The following is a 12,500-nucleotide window of genomic DNA, read 5'->3' on the forward strand; positions in this document are numbered from 1 at the left end:
GGGATGGGAGAGCCAGGGGGAGGGAGTCCGTGCTGGAGAAAAGAGGGGCACCCCCCGCAAGAACGACAAATGCGCTTTTATTACTGCAGTCTCTACCTTAGTATAGATCATGAGATGGTCCCCGTATCCATGTTCCATCCTCCCTGGACGAGATTCATTATCTCATCTTGAACAATGTTCCGTCAAATTTTGCAAAATAAAAAGTCAGACGAGGCTCAAAATCTCAAAGCGTGTCTGTTATTCTTTCTGTAACGTGGGCTTCAGATAACCCAGCACATGACCGGTTTTTCTGTAAATGTCCCCCTAAATGTGCCCACTATAATGCAAGTTTCCTATTTACTTTCAAATGATAAAGTTTACTCCAAATGACTGTTTTTCTGAGCCGGGCTTTGTGTCACACGCCTGTAATCCCAGCATTCGGGAGGCGGAGGTGGGAGGATCACCGCGAGTTCGAGGCCAGCCCATGCGACATGGTGAGACGCTGTCTCCAAAATAAAAGAAGAAAGAAAAGCACAAATGACTGTTTTTGAACAGTCTTTGGAATCTGAAAAAGTGTATGTTTATTTTTAGGGCTTGCCATTGTGTCTCTTTTGGGACCCTGCACAAGGAAAAAAGACACTGTAGGTAGACTGTGTCTCCAAAGGAAACCACACACACACACACACACACACACACACACACACACACACACACACACACACACACACCCTACAGGGCAAAACACAAATGCATACGCAGCAAAAACACTGCGGTAAGAATGAAGACTCTAACCTAGAGGTAGGATTGGGCCTTCCTTTACTCCTTCGGTTCCTCTTCTTCATTTTCCTCTTCCTCCTCCTCCTCCAGCACCCGACTGAGATTATTCAGTCGGTCTAGGAACTTTTTCCTAAGTAGGTGAAAGGTTGCCTCTCTAGCCCCACCTCAGGCGAAAGTAGGGGCTTATTTCCCAAGAAAGGTTCAACCTCAGGAAGCTGCCAGAACTTGAACTAGGTGGGGCTCCGATGAACCTGTTCACACACACACACACACACACAAAAAAACTACTGTTGGGCCTCAGGGCATTTCCCTCTCTAAGGGATGGATACCTGACTCAGGCAACCTGTTCTCCTACTAGGAAACAAGGCGGTCCCGTTGCTTGTTAACCTGTCCAAATACTATCACAGGAAACGCTGTGCAGAGAAGTGGAATGCAAAATTTAAGCCTCTAGAAAAACCAGCTTCTCTGAGAGGAAAACTAGAATCTAACTTTTCTTTTCCCCCAACAGTAAGGTTAAAAGCAGATGGTGGGAAGTGAAAATGGTTAAAGTAGGTTATCTGCCTGTTGGAATCTGTATAACCAATGAAAACAGTGTGAAAAAAATAAGTTTCAAAAGGTGTTGTGGGGCACGTCTGTAATCCCAGCACTTGGGAGGCTGAAGCAGGAAGATTGCTGAGTGTGCAAGGACAATGAGACCTTGTCTCAAAAAATAAATAATAATAATAAGCTTAAAGCATGATGGATCCCTGAATTCGATCTGAAGTACCATAAGAAGAAAAAATAGCATAAAACAGATGAGTAGCATTTCAGCAAAATCCTTCTTCATTATCTTTCTTATTGTGGAATATATACTACACATTATGGAGTGTATTTATACTTAAAAGAAAATACCTCTTGTAATTAAAATACTAAATTCTTGTTTGCTGTTTCACAGGCCAAACAGAAATGTAGTATTTCTATGAAATTTTTCTTTTTAATTATAAAAAAATGTTGCTTGTCTTGTAGAAAGGTTTTCAACATATTTTTATTTAGGGCTTCTGCAAGTTACAGCACCTGCCTGACAAGTGCAAGTCTTGCGTTCAATTCCCGGTACCAAAAAAAAAATCCAGTTCAAAAACTATGATTGCCAAGTGAATGAAAACATCAACAGGAGTAAGGAAATTGCTCTTCTCACTTTGTTATTTCCCCAAAAAGGGACATTAGGGAGTAATGGCTTTGTAATTCACATGAATGCCTACTAATCTGTTTCTTGTGCAGGATCCTAGAAATAGTCCCTGACTGTATCATATAATACTCTGTAAAAGGCTAGCATTTTCCGTTATAATACCAGGACTAGCTGATAGTTATAATTTTAACGGGAACTTTCCTGTTCTTTCACTTGCAATGTGTCTGAGAGTGGAGACGGGTTATGGTGGCATCTGATACTGTATGTTTGAATTAACATGACTCTGACTTCAAGGAGTAGAACACTCAACAAAAATCAACTGTAAAATGACATTTGTTGCCAGGTGTTTGGTGCACACCTGTAATTCCAGCACTCAGGAGGCTGAGACAAGAAGGTCACCCTGGATTCGAGGCCAGCCTGGGCTACACAGTGTGTTTAAGTCCAGCTGGAACTACATAGTGAGACCCTGGCTCAAAAAAAGAAGACATTTGTTAACTCTAAGAAAGAGACCACATATACTGTGCAAGTCCAAGGTCAGCCCAAGGTCCCAGGTCTTGAGGGTTGGGCTTTTCCCCATTTTTCACTTGATCAGTCACAGCATGTTGGCCATCAGTCACAACGTCAAGTCTCACCTAAAGACGATAACATCTAGCCAAAGCACAGAGGTGTGTTTCCCACATGCCACTTTCTATTAAGGAGGAGCCCCTTGCTAGATGGCTCACATCAATCCCGTTGATCTACAATTCCCATTGATCGTGACTGACACCATGTCCCAGCTGCCAGGGAGGTTGGAAAAGCAGCAGCATTGTTCAGCTCTCTAATGGAAGGCAGGGACCAACAGCAAAGTGGAAGCCAGGGGAAAGAATCAATGTGAGAAAGCCTATCCATCAATATCTACCATGGACTGCACCTCACATTACCCATTTCTGACTAACAGTGGCTTAAACAATAAATCCATCCATTATCTTAACAAAAAGTCCAGGGGAAAGCAATGCCAAAGGCTCAGTAGTATGATAAAGTCTCAGCTCCTTTCATCTCCTTACCATTCTCAGTGCCCATATTGCCTCTCCCTTGATGGTTATTAAAATGCCTGAACCTGCTCCAGGCACTATCTTTTCACAACATAGCCTAAAACTACCTAAAATTTAGTAGTCTCATGCCAGTATAGCAACTCCATGAAATCGAGAACACAAGATACTGGTCTCTTTCTGCTTTATCTTTCTCAGTAAGTGACTTCCATGCACAAAACCATGAGCTGGAGTACAAGCCATTATATCTGCATTCCAGCCATGAGGAAGAGAAGAAAATGCAAAAAGGATACAGCTCCTAATGTTATCAAGTAGCTTGCTTCTAAAAGTGGCTCCTCGCCAAGTAAATGTTGCTGGGTTCAGGATTGCTTGCCTCTCCCTCTGGAGTTAGATTCCAGATTCCTCTTGTCTTGAACCAAGAATTGAATAAAAAGAGCAAAAAGCAATAACAAGGTTTATTCAAGAAAGTAAAAGTGAAGAGTAGGGGAGAAATTGGCTCTGCAGAGCAAGCTTGGACTGAGTAAAGAGGAAAAGAAGGTGCGAGCAAAGGTAAGAATATACACTGTGCCTGGGAAACATAGTGTGGAATATCGTGGAGAGTTAAGACAGCAAGACCAGTGTAGCTCACTTCTCCATTTATGCCGTGCAAATCTCAAGGAAACCCACAAGAACTTCCTTCTAAATCTGAAGGAAACCCACCGTCCCAAGAGGCAGTGCTGGGATCCCATACAGCAGACTGACAGGTCTGGGCCACCTATTGAAAACCTAGTTGAGTTCTCACCAGAAGTCCACACGTGGGGCTTTGGAAGCTGTTCTGCACATGTGTCTGGGATCTTGTGATTAACAGGTCAGCCTACTTCCCCAGCCAGCTGTGTCATACCCTAATCTCCTATCTCACTGGTAATTCCTTTAAGGAGTTTTTTCCACACAGCACTTCACTTTATACCTCAATGACCAGAATGTCATCACATATTAAGGAATCTGTAGTGTATAGTTTCTTAGAAGCGTATGTTAACATCTTGCATAAAATCAAGGTTCTGTACCCTAGCCACAAAAGAGGAAATGTTCATTGAGTAAGAAAACAACAGTCTCTACTCTCTCAGTAAACTTGAAGGGAGAATAAGGTATATTGGGTACTGAAATACTTCCCTTAAGCTTTTAATGCACAAGTTCTTCCTTGGGATTGGGGAAAGTGCTCTTGTTGGTGTCTTTTGATTTTGAAGTCTGTGACCCTAGGAGCACCTTTTCTATATTTTTCTAATAAAGAGCCTTTATGAAAGTTTGAAATAAATCCATCCCTGCACATTCTCCACAATCATCTGTATTCGTTCCTTTCGGAGTTTCTCATTGTACTTCTCATCACTTTTCTCCCTCTTTCCTCTGGATCTGCAAGAATTTCTCTATAGTATTAAAACTATTTGGAAGCCAAGCCTGGATTCAGTGCTTTAAATCACTGAACATTAATTTAAAAAAAAATACTTAAGTACCACCAAGTGACAAGGACAGTACTAGCCATGGCAGATACCGAATTAAAGATTGAAAAGTTTCTTCGGGTGAGGGGCGGTCGGGATTTCTAAACTTTATGGAAAAACAGCAACAAAGTCAACCAACAAGCCGAAAACCAGCCTGCAGTCCCGTCTGAGTCCTGCACAGCCTTCCCCAGTGCTCCCAAATCTAAGACTTCCCCACCCGCAGTTCACAGGTCCCCACGGTCTCTCAGTGCCTTGTCCAAAGGGCACAGGAAGGCAGGTCAGGGGGACACCCTTACACGGCCTTATACGCAAAGCTTGGGAAGCCACAGGCACCGGGAAGCAGTCCATGAAGGCAGGAAGACGAGGGAGAAAAGCAGCCTAGGAGGCCAGGCAGGCCGGGCTCAGTTCTCCTCGGGCTCCTGAGGGGCGGGGGCAAGGCTGCAGCATCTTCTCCGTCACGTTGATGGCTCTTCTCAGGAATGAATGGCTAAGCAGTTGAGAAGGTCGAAGTGGCCCACGTAGGAGCAGTACGAGTCACCATGCTGGTTCACTAGCTGCTTGGTGTTGATATACTTAGACTGGAGATGCTCCAGCTGGCTGCAGATGTGTAGCAGTCAGTCATCTTGCCACCCCCGCCCCGCCCAGGTCAGAGGCCCAAGAGGAGAAGTAGCTGCTCTCCAGTTTCCCCCCAGAGAGAGGAGAGAGGCCGCCACTCCAAGACTGAAAAGTTTCTGAGCCTTAAGGTTATATTCTAAAATAAGATCATAATATTAAGTAAGTAAACAAATGAACAAACAAGAATAAAGATAAGCACAACTGGGTGTGGTGGCGCACACCTGTGATACCGGCATTTGAGAGGTTGAGTCAGGAAGATCGTGGTGACTTCAAGGCCAGCCTGTCCTACATAACGAGTTGAGGGCCAGTAAGAACTACTCGGTGAGACCCTGTCTCAAAAAAGAATTATATACAGAGTCTTCAAACATTTAAACAGGAGAGAGGAAGCGTTAGACACAATTCTAGATGAATGGTTGGGAAAGAGAACTTTGAAAAGTGATGCTTAAGCCTTAGTAAGGAGCCAGCCTCTGTTTAGAGCAGAAAAAAAGAAAATAATATTCCTCCAGCTTTAGAAGGAGTCTCTCAGAAACTAGAAACGTGTTCTTGTCTCCTCTGGACTAGACCTGGTACCTTTAAATGCACTGTCTGATATGCAGAATCTATGCATGCAAGGAGGAGCCAGAGAACACAGTCCATGAGACCTTGCTTTGTCACTTGAAGGGGTTTTTTGGGCAGTTGGTGAGACAAGGTTTTGCATACACTATGTAGCCCAGGTTGGCCTTGAACTTGTGACCCTCCTGTCTTAGCCTCTTGAGTGCTGGGATTACAGGTCATCACCACTGTGCCCATCTTATCATTTGAAAGTATGCATTTAAGCCAAATGCCAAGTGTATCTTAAAGCTCCTAGCAAAATGGCTTTTGTGTTCTCTGGTTTTGCTGGTGCTATTGGTTTATCTGTTTAGGTGATGTCTTTAGGTTACAAGGAATAAAAATACAAATTGACGTTGGAGATGCAATTACAGTAAAGGGCCCTAGAGTATATCTGCCTTCAGGGATTGCTGGCTAAGGTGCTGAAGCAAATCAGAACAAAAGGCATCTGCATTTACAGGTGGGCTTTGGTGGTGTCTGTTTTTGCTGGTTCCCACACCAGCAAGATTCCAAGAAACCCTTCCAGACTCCTGTCCTGCTGGAAATTACAACTCTCCTCCCAGACAGCTGATATCCTCCTGCAGGGCTCCGTGTCCCTCTCAGCTCAATTTTTGTATCCAGAACTCTCCGCTGTCTGACCAGGCCTGACTATTGCTCCATTCTGAATCCTAGGGTGGTGTTCAGCAGTCCATACCCACAACACTGAGGGGATGTGTGGAAGGGATGGTGTAAGTTCCCCACCAGGAACTCAGAGTACATTTATTAGTAGAAACCCGGAAAGGAACAAGATATCACCAGAAGACACTCCCAGCAGCTTGATGTCTTTGTGCTGTATTACAGCCCATTTTCTTTCTTTCTGTAATTCTACCCTGAGCCGTTGGAGGACAAGTGTGTTGATGTCATGTTTTTATGCCTGAGGCTGACCAAGTGCGCTGGAAGGTACAAGTTCGTTACCAAGGCAGTTCAGTACACATTTGTTGAATTCAACTATGAGTCCTGTACATACATACATGCATATGTTTACATACATGCATATGTTTAGAAGGGTATATATACCAATGTTGTACCTGACAGCACATATAAATCTGTTTTACATCAAAGTGTAAAAACTGAAAGACTATCTTCACAAAGCAAGAGCATACACTAACTTCATTTCTCTTTCTATTATGACTTTATTTCTGTACATTTTTGCCTTAATCATGTGTTTCAATTCATACTTACTTGGTAAGGTCTTAAGTCTCCTAGTTCCTCGATTCTCTTGGCAGAGCACGATTACTATTGCCTGGGAGCTGAAAAAGTGCAGAATCCCAGGCCCCCGCTGCAGGCCTGCTTCCACAAGATCTGCATTTTAATAAGACAGTCAGGTTTATGAATCATAGATACATAAAAGTTTGAGGATTGCTGGCCAAAATGCTAGAGATCAGCATCATTCATTGGCAATAGATACAGTAGAAGCCAAATGTGTGATCCAAAATTTTTCTGATAGCCACATAAAAAGCTAAAAACCTGGGCATGGTGGCACACGCCTATAATCCCAGCCACCCAGGAAGCTGAGGTAGGGGAACTGCCATGACTTCCAGGCCAGCCTGGGCTATGTAATGAGTTCAAAGCCAACCTGAACTGTAACAGAAAATGCCCCCACCAGCCAGTATACTTCAGTTTCTTAGTTGCCCAAGTAACAGTTCCAGTTCCAGTTACAGTTCCAGTTGCTTCTGTCTCCTAGAAATGGCTGGTCACTAGAATGCACATTATATAAACCAATCCCAATTGACAGGCCATTCTGTCTCTGTCTTTCCTGCTTGCTTATCTCATATAATCTAGGCCACCAGAGATCAGGGGCTGATATCCTGGGAATGATCCTGTTATGGTTGATACCTTGTGTCAACTTGGGGAGCCTAGAAGTTTGGCTAAGTGACTCAGCAGTTCTACACCCTAGGGTGCAAAGAGCATACCCTTCCTGCTCTAGGATGTTATTCATTGTGTCAGTGTGAGAAGTTTAGAAGGTTAACTATGTCAGTGCCGCCCCCTGGGTGGAGGTAACCTTCTTACAGTATAAGGGAGGGAAAGAGGCTTGCATGCACTGCCATTCCCCGCTTTTGCTCTCATTACTTTGCTGTGTTCTGCCACCATGAAAGTTTGCTCTCTGCCATGTGCCACTCTGCCCCAGATCCAGCCAAGTATGGACTGAAACCTCCACAAACTGTAAGCTAAATAAACCTTTCCTTCCTTCATTTTGGGTGTTGGGTGCTTTGTCTGAGCAACGAGAGAAAAGTAACCAAGACAGAATTTGGTACCAGGAGTGAGGTCGTTGCTGAGACTATACCTGACCATGTGGTTCAAGAGCCTTTGGAAATGGCTTGTGGGAAGAGTTTGGAAAGGTTCAGAGATGTTGCCTGCAAGAGTAGAGCTCGAATGCCTTTGGCTGTTCTGTTTGGGAGATTCTGGTCAGAGCTGAGAAGATGAGAAAGCTGATATAAATCCTGCCGGTAAAGACCAAGTTTGGGAGGTTTCTGCTGGGAAGAAGGACTTCACTGGTTGTTGGACCCCAGACAGTGTATGTTATGGCTTGGCAGAAAGTTTGTCTGCATTTTGCTCGTGTCCAGAGACTTTGCCTAAGACTGAGATTAAGGGCGGCAGCAGACTGGTTAATCCGGCAAAAGAAATTTCAAGGCAGTTGAATGTTGGGGAAGTGGCATGGCTATTCTTGGGGGCTTTTAGCCAGATTTATATTGAGAATCAAGAGCAAAGAGCCCAGCAGGATGATTTAAAATGTTGTGAGTTTGGTCAGAAAGGAAGCTCCAGTAAAGCTGTGGGCTGCAAAGATAAGGCTGAGGAGATCCCTATTGCTGAGATGGAGCAAGAGAATGAAAAAGATGGTCTGAAGGCATGGTAAGCAGCAAGTCTCTACCCTTTGCAGCCTCAAAACTGCAAAGGCAAAAGACTTTGCCTTGAAAAGGAAGCCACAGAGCTCCATGTTCCAGAATGGTGGTGGCAGCCGCACCAGGTTCCAGAATGGTAGCAGCACAGAAAATTTGTTCCTCAGAATTGGATTCAAAGTGCCCAGTGATCCAGCCACTTGACCCCTATGGCTAAGAGAGAGGAAAGCTTGGCTACTGCTCCAGGTGGCAGCAGACTTTGGCATCATCCACAGGGCCCTGGCTTTAGGTGCATGGAGAATGCAAGAGCTCTGAGGTTAAAGAGGCTTCCACCCAGATTTCACAAGGCCTGGGAGGCCAAGTAGTGTGCCCCTGAGGGGGCAGTGTTTGAAGCTGTGAGTGTGAAGCAAAAGGGGCACTGGAGACCTCAGAAGTTTAGAAAAGCCAGGACCATGGATCATCTAAGGAAAGCTGCAAAGAGGGAGCAAAGCAGGCCTAAGAGAGAAGCTGTGGAAGCTGTAACCACCAGAAGTGCCATAGGGGTGGACTCATGCAAGGCTTTTGGAGCTCACAATGTGCCCCAGATTCCTTCAGATGCTGGATATGGAACTATAGGACATAACATTAGCCCTGCTGGATTTTGGACTTGCTTTCCCAATGCTCTACATCCTCCTATTTGTACCTTTTGGAATGGTACTGCTTATTTTGTGCCATTGAATGTTGGAAGTTTTTAACTTTTCATTTGTACAGGGGCTCACAGCTAAGAGTTTACCTTACATCTCAAAGAAGACTTGGGACTTGGACTTTTCAGCAATGCTGAAATTGTTATGACTTTGGCAACTCTTGCAGATGGACTAAATGCCTTTTGCATAAAGGGATGTGCATGAGTCTTTGGGGGGCAAAATGTTATGGTTCTAATGTAATATAATGTTTTTGTATCTGGAAACTGGTTTAGAGAAATGTCTCTGGTTGCCAAGTTGACAAGGTATGGATTGCTATGGTTGATACACTGTGTCAACTTGGGGAGTCTAGAGGTTTGGCTAAGTGACTCAGCAGTTCTACACCCTAGGGTGCAAAGAGCATACCCTTCCTGCTCTAGGATGTTATTCATTGTGTCAGTGTGAGAAGTTTAGAAGGTTAACTATGTCAGTGCCCACCCCCCCGGGTGGAGGTAGCCTTCTTATAGTATAAGGGAGGAAAAGAGGCTTGCATGCACTGCCATTCCCCGCTTTTGCTCTCATTACTTTGCTGTGTTCTGCCACTATGAAAGCTAGCTCTCTGCCGTGTGCCACTCTGCCCCAGATCCAGCCAAGTATGGACTGAAACCTCCACAAACTGTAAGCTAAATAAACCTTTCCTTCCTTCATTTTGGGTGTTGGGTGCTTTGTCTCAACAAAGAAAGAAAAATAACCAAGACAGATTCCAATCAGTACCCTTTGAGGCAAGTAAATCTGCCTCCAAATCCTGGGTGTCCTTTTGGTGTCTTTGCTTACTGTTACAGAACTACATAGCCAGACCTTGTCTAAAAAAATAAACAAATAAACAAACAGCATAGAAAAATACTGACAAAACAGAGAAATCATTTTAGTTTTTCCCTTTAGTTTTCTACTTCAGATCTTACCATTATACAGTTTTTGATATAGAAATTTTTCATGAAGTAAGACCATACTGTAACACACAATTATTTTTTTTCTTTTTCTTGAGACAGGATCTCACTATAGTTCAGGCTGGCCTTGATTTGTGGCGGTCCTCCTGCCTCAGCCTCCTGAGTGTTGGGACTACAGATGTGTGCCACCATGCCTGACAACACACAATTTTAAAAAGTAAACTACTTGTAATGAGTTTTGCAAGTGATTTATTTCCATTTATACTGAATCCCTACTGACCTTGTGTACATTTCTAGGATCATATACAAATATGAAAACACTGTGTTTATTATATGTGACCTGTGTGATATGCTTATGTGATCTTTAATCCACAACACTTTAGTATGTATTCTTTATACTGTCACACCTTGCTTAAGAGTATATCGTTCAGTCTATTTTAGGGAAGTCAGAGCATTCATTAAAAGTGCAGTGTGAGTACTCAATTTACCTCATTGAGGTACAGAGCTCCTTAAAAGAAAATTTAGAAACAACTTTGACTTTATTGTCATATTGCTTATAATGGATTCCACAGCACATTCCAACAGCATGGTTCTCACTAGGGAGTTTGTTAGAAATACAGATTCCCAAACCCATTCCCAGATCTATGTGGGTGGGGGGTGGAGGTTCTGCACATTAACAAGGTAATATACATGCAAGTAATGCTTGCCCTTCCTGTTAAAGTTCCACCAAATATAAATGCTGCTTACACCGAAAGCCAGGCACATGGGGAAGACTGGCCCTAAGAAGAGGCAGCATGTCTGATTTCTAGTGACTTTGGTGTTCTGGCCAGGGGTGTAATGGAGTTTTCTATAGGTGGAGGAAAAGCTCCAGGAAGGACAGTGAGAATGAGACAGGAGATTAGCACATGGCAGAGCTGGCTGAGGAAGTAGGCTGACCTGTTAATTACAAGATCCTGGGGGGCTGGGGATTTAGCTCAGCAGCAAAGCACCTGCCTGGCAAGTGCAAGGTTGTGAGTTCAATTCCTGGTACCAGAAGAAAAACAAAACAAAACAAAACAAAAAAAGATCCTGGACACAAACACAGAACAGTTCCCAAAGCCCTGCATGTGGACTTCTTACCAGAACTGGAGCAAGTTTTCCATAGGAGGGCCAGCACCGCCTCTCAGGACCCACATGTTGAAGTTCTCGTGGGTTTCCTCAAAACGTAGACAGCAAAAAGAACACATACACCAAGAAGCACTTGCTATCAGGCTTTTCTCAGTGTCCTGCCCTGTGTCCCCCAGGGTGTACTTTAATCTCACATTTTCTCTTTTACTTGGCCCAAGCTCATGGTGCAGAGGCAATTTCTCCCTCATTTTTCACCTCTGCTTTTTCAAATGAACTTCTCTATCATTTTTCACTCATTTCATCCAATTCTCTGTTCAAGATGAGAAAAACCTGAAGTTCAACTCCAGAAGGAGAAGAGAGCATCTGAAAGCTGGTAACACTTATTTGCTGAGCCACTTTTAGAAGTAGACTGCCCAGTAACAAGGGGACAGACCCAAAGTTATCTTAGCTGTTTGCTACTAATCCAAAAAGCAGGAACTCCTGCCATTCCTTTTGTAGCTGGGCTAAATCATTATGTCTTAATAAAATAAAATATTTCACAAAAATTAAGCTTCCCCCCAAGTACTGTTTGAGGTCTTAAAGACAGCATTCTCCACTGTCCTAACTCTCTTTTTTTTTTTTTGGTCTTTTTTGAGGCAGGGTGTCACTATGCAGCTCACTTTGTAGCTCAGGCTGGTCTCAAACTTGCAATGATCCTCCTGCCTCAGCCTCCCGAGTGCTGGGATTACAGGTGTGTGCCACCTAACTCTCAATTCAGTGATGACAGTGAGAACCACAAAGTTAGAACCTGCCTCCCAGCCTCATTCTATACCAGTGGTGTTAATTAAAGAAAATCAAAGTAATTTACCACTTATTAGCTTTAACTAAAGAAGTCATAAACTCTCATCTTTCTACTTTTCCATCAGCTACTTTTAGCAAGTATGGAAAGAAAATAAACCTACCAAATGGATCACTAGTGAGAGTGTACAGCTGTTCCTTTTACCACAGGGGAAATAGCTTCAAAAAACAATCAATTCCCACAAAAATTTAGGCATTGTTTCTAGAAGTAATAATGTGACAAATATGCTCTCACTGGGGATCAAGAAACAGATACATAAAATTTCAAAGTTCTACTGTAGCCTGTACACTCCATTCAGGGCAGAAGATCATTTATAAAGATTATCTCTAGCACACACATCTGTTAGGTTGTCCAGCAATCCTTCTCCTTCTTTTTCTATGTGAAGCCATCTCCTCCCTCTGGTGAACAACCCCTCCCCATCCTGTGTATTTCTGGAGGAACTACTGGTT

This window comes from Chinchilla lanigera, unplaced genomic scaffold (genome assembly GCF_000276665.1).
Source record: "Chinchilla lanigera isolate Chin_1 unplaced genomic scaffold, ChiLan1.0 scaffold00052, whole genome shotgun sequence".
NCBI lineage: Eukaryota > Metazoa > Chordata > Mammalia > Rodentia > Chinchillidae > Chinchilla > Chinchilla lanigera.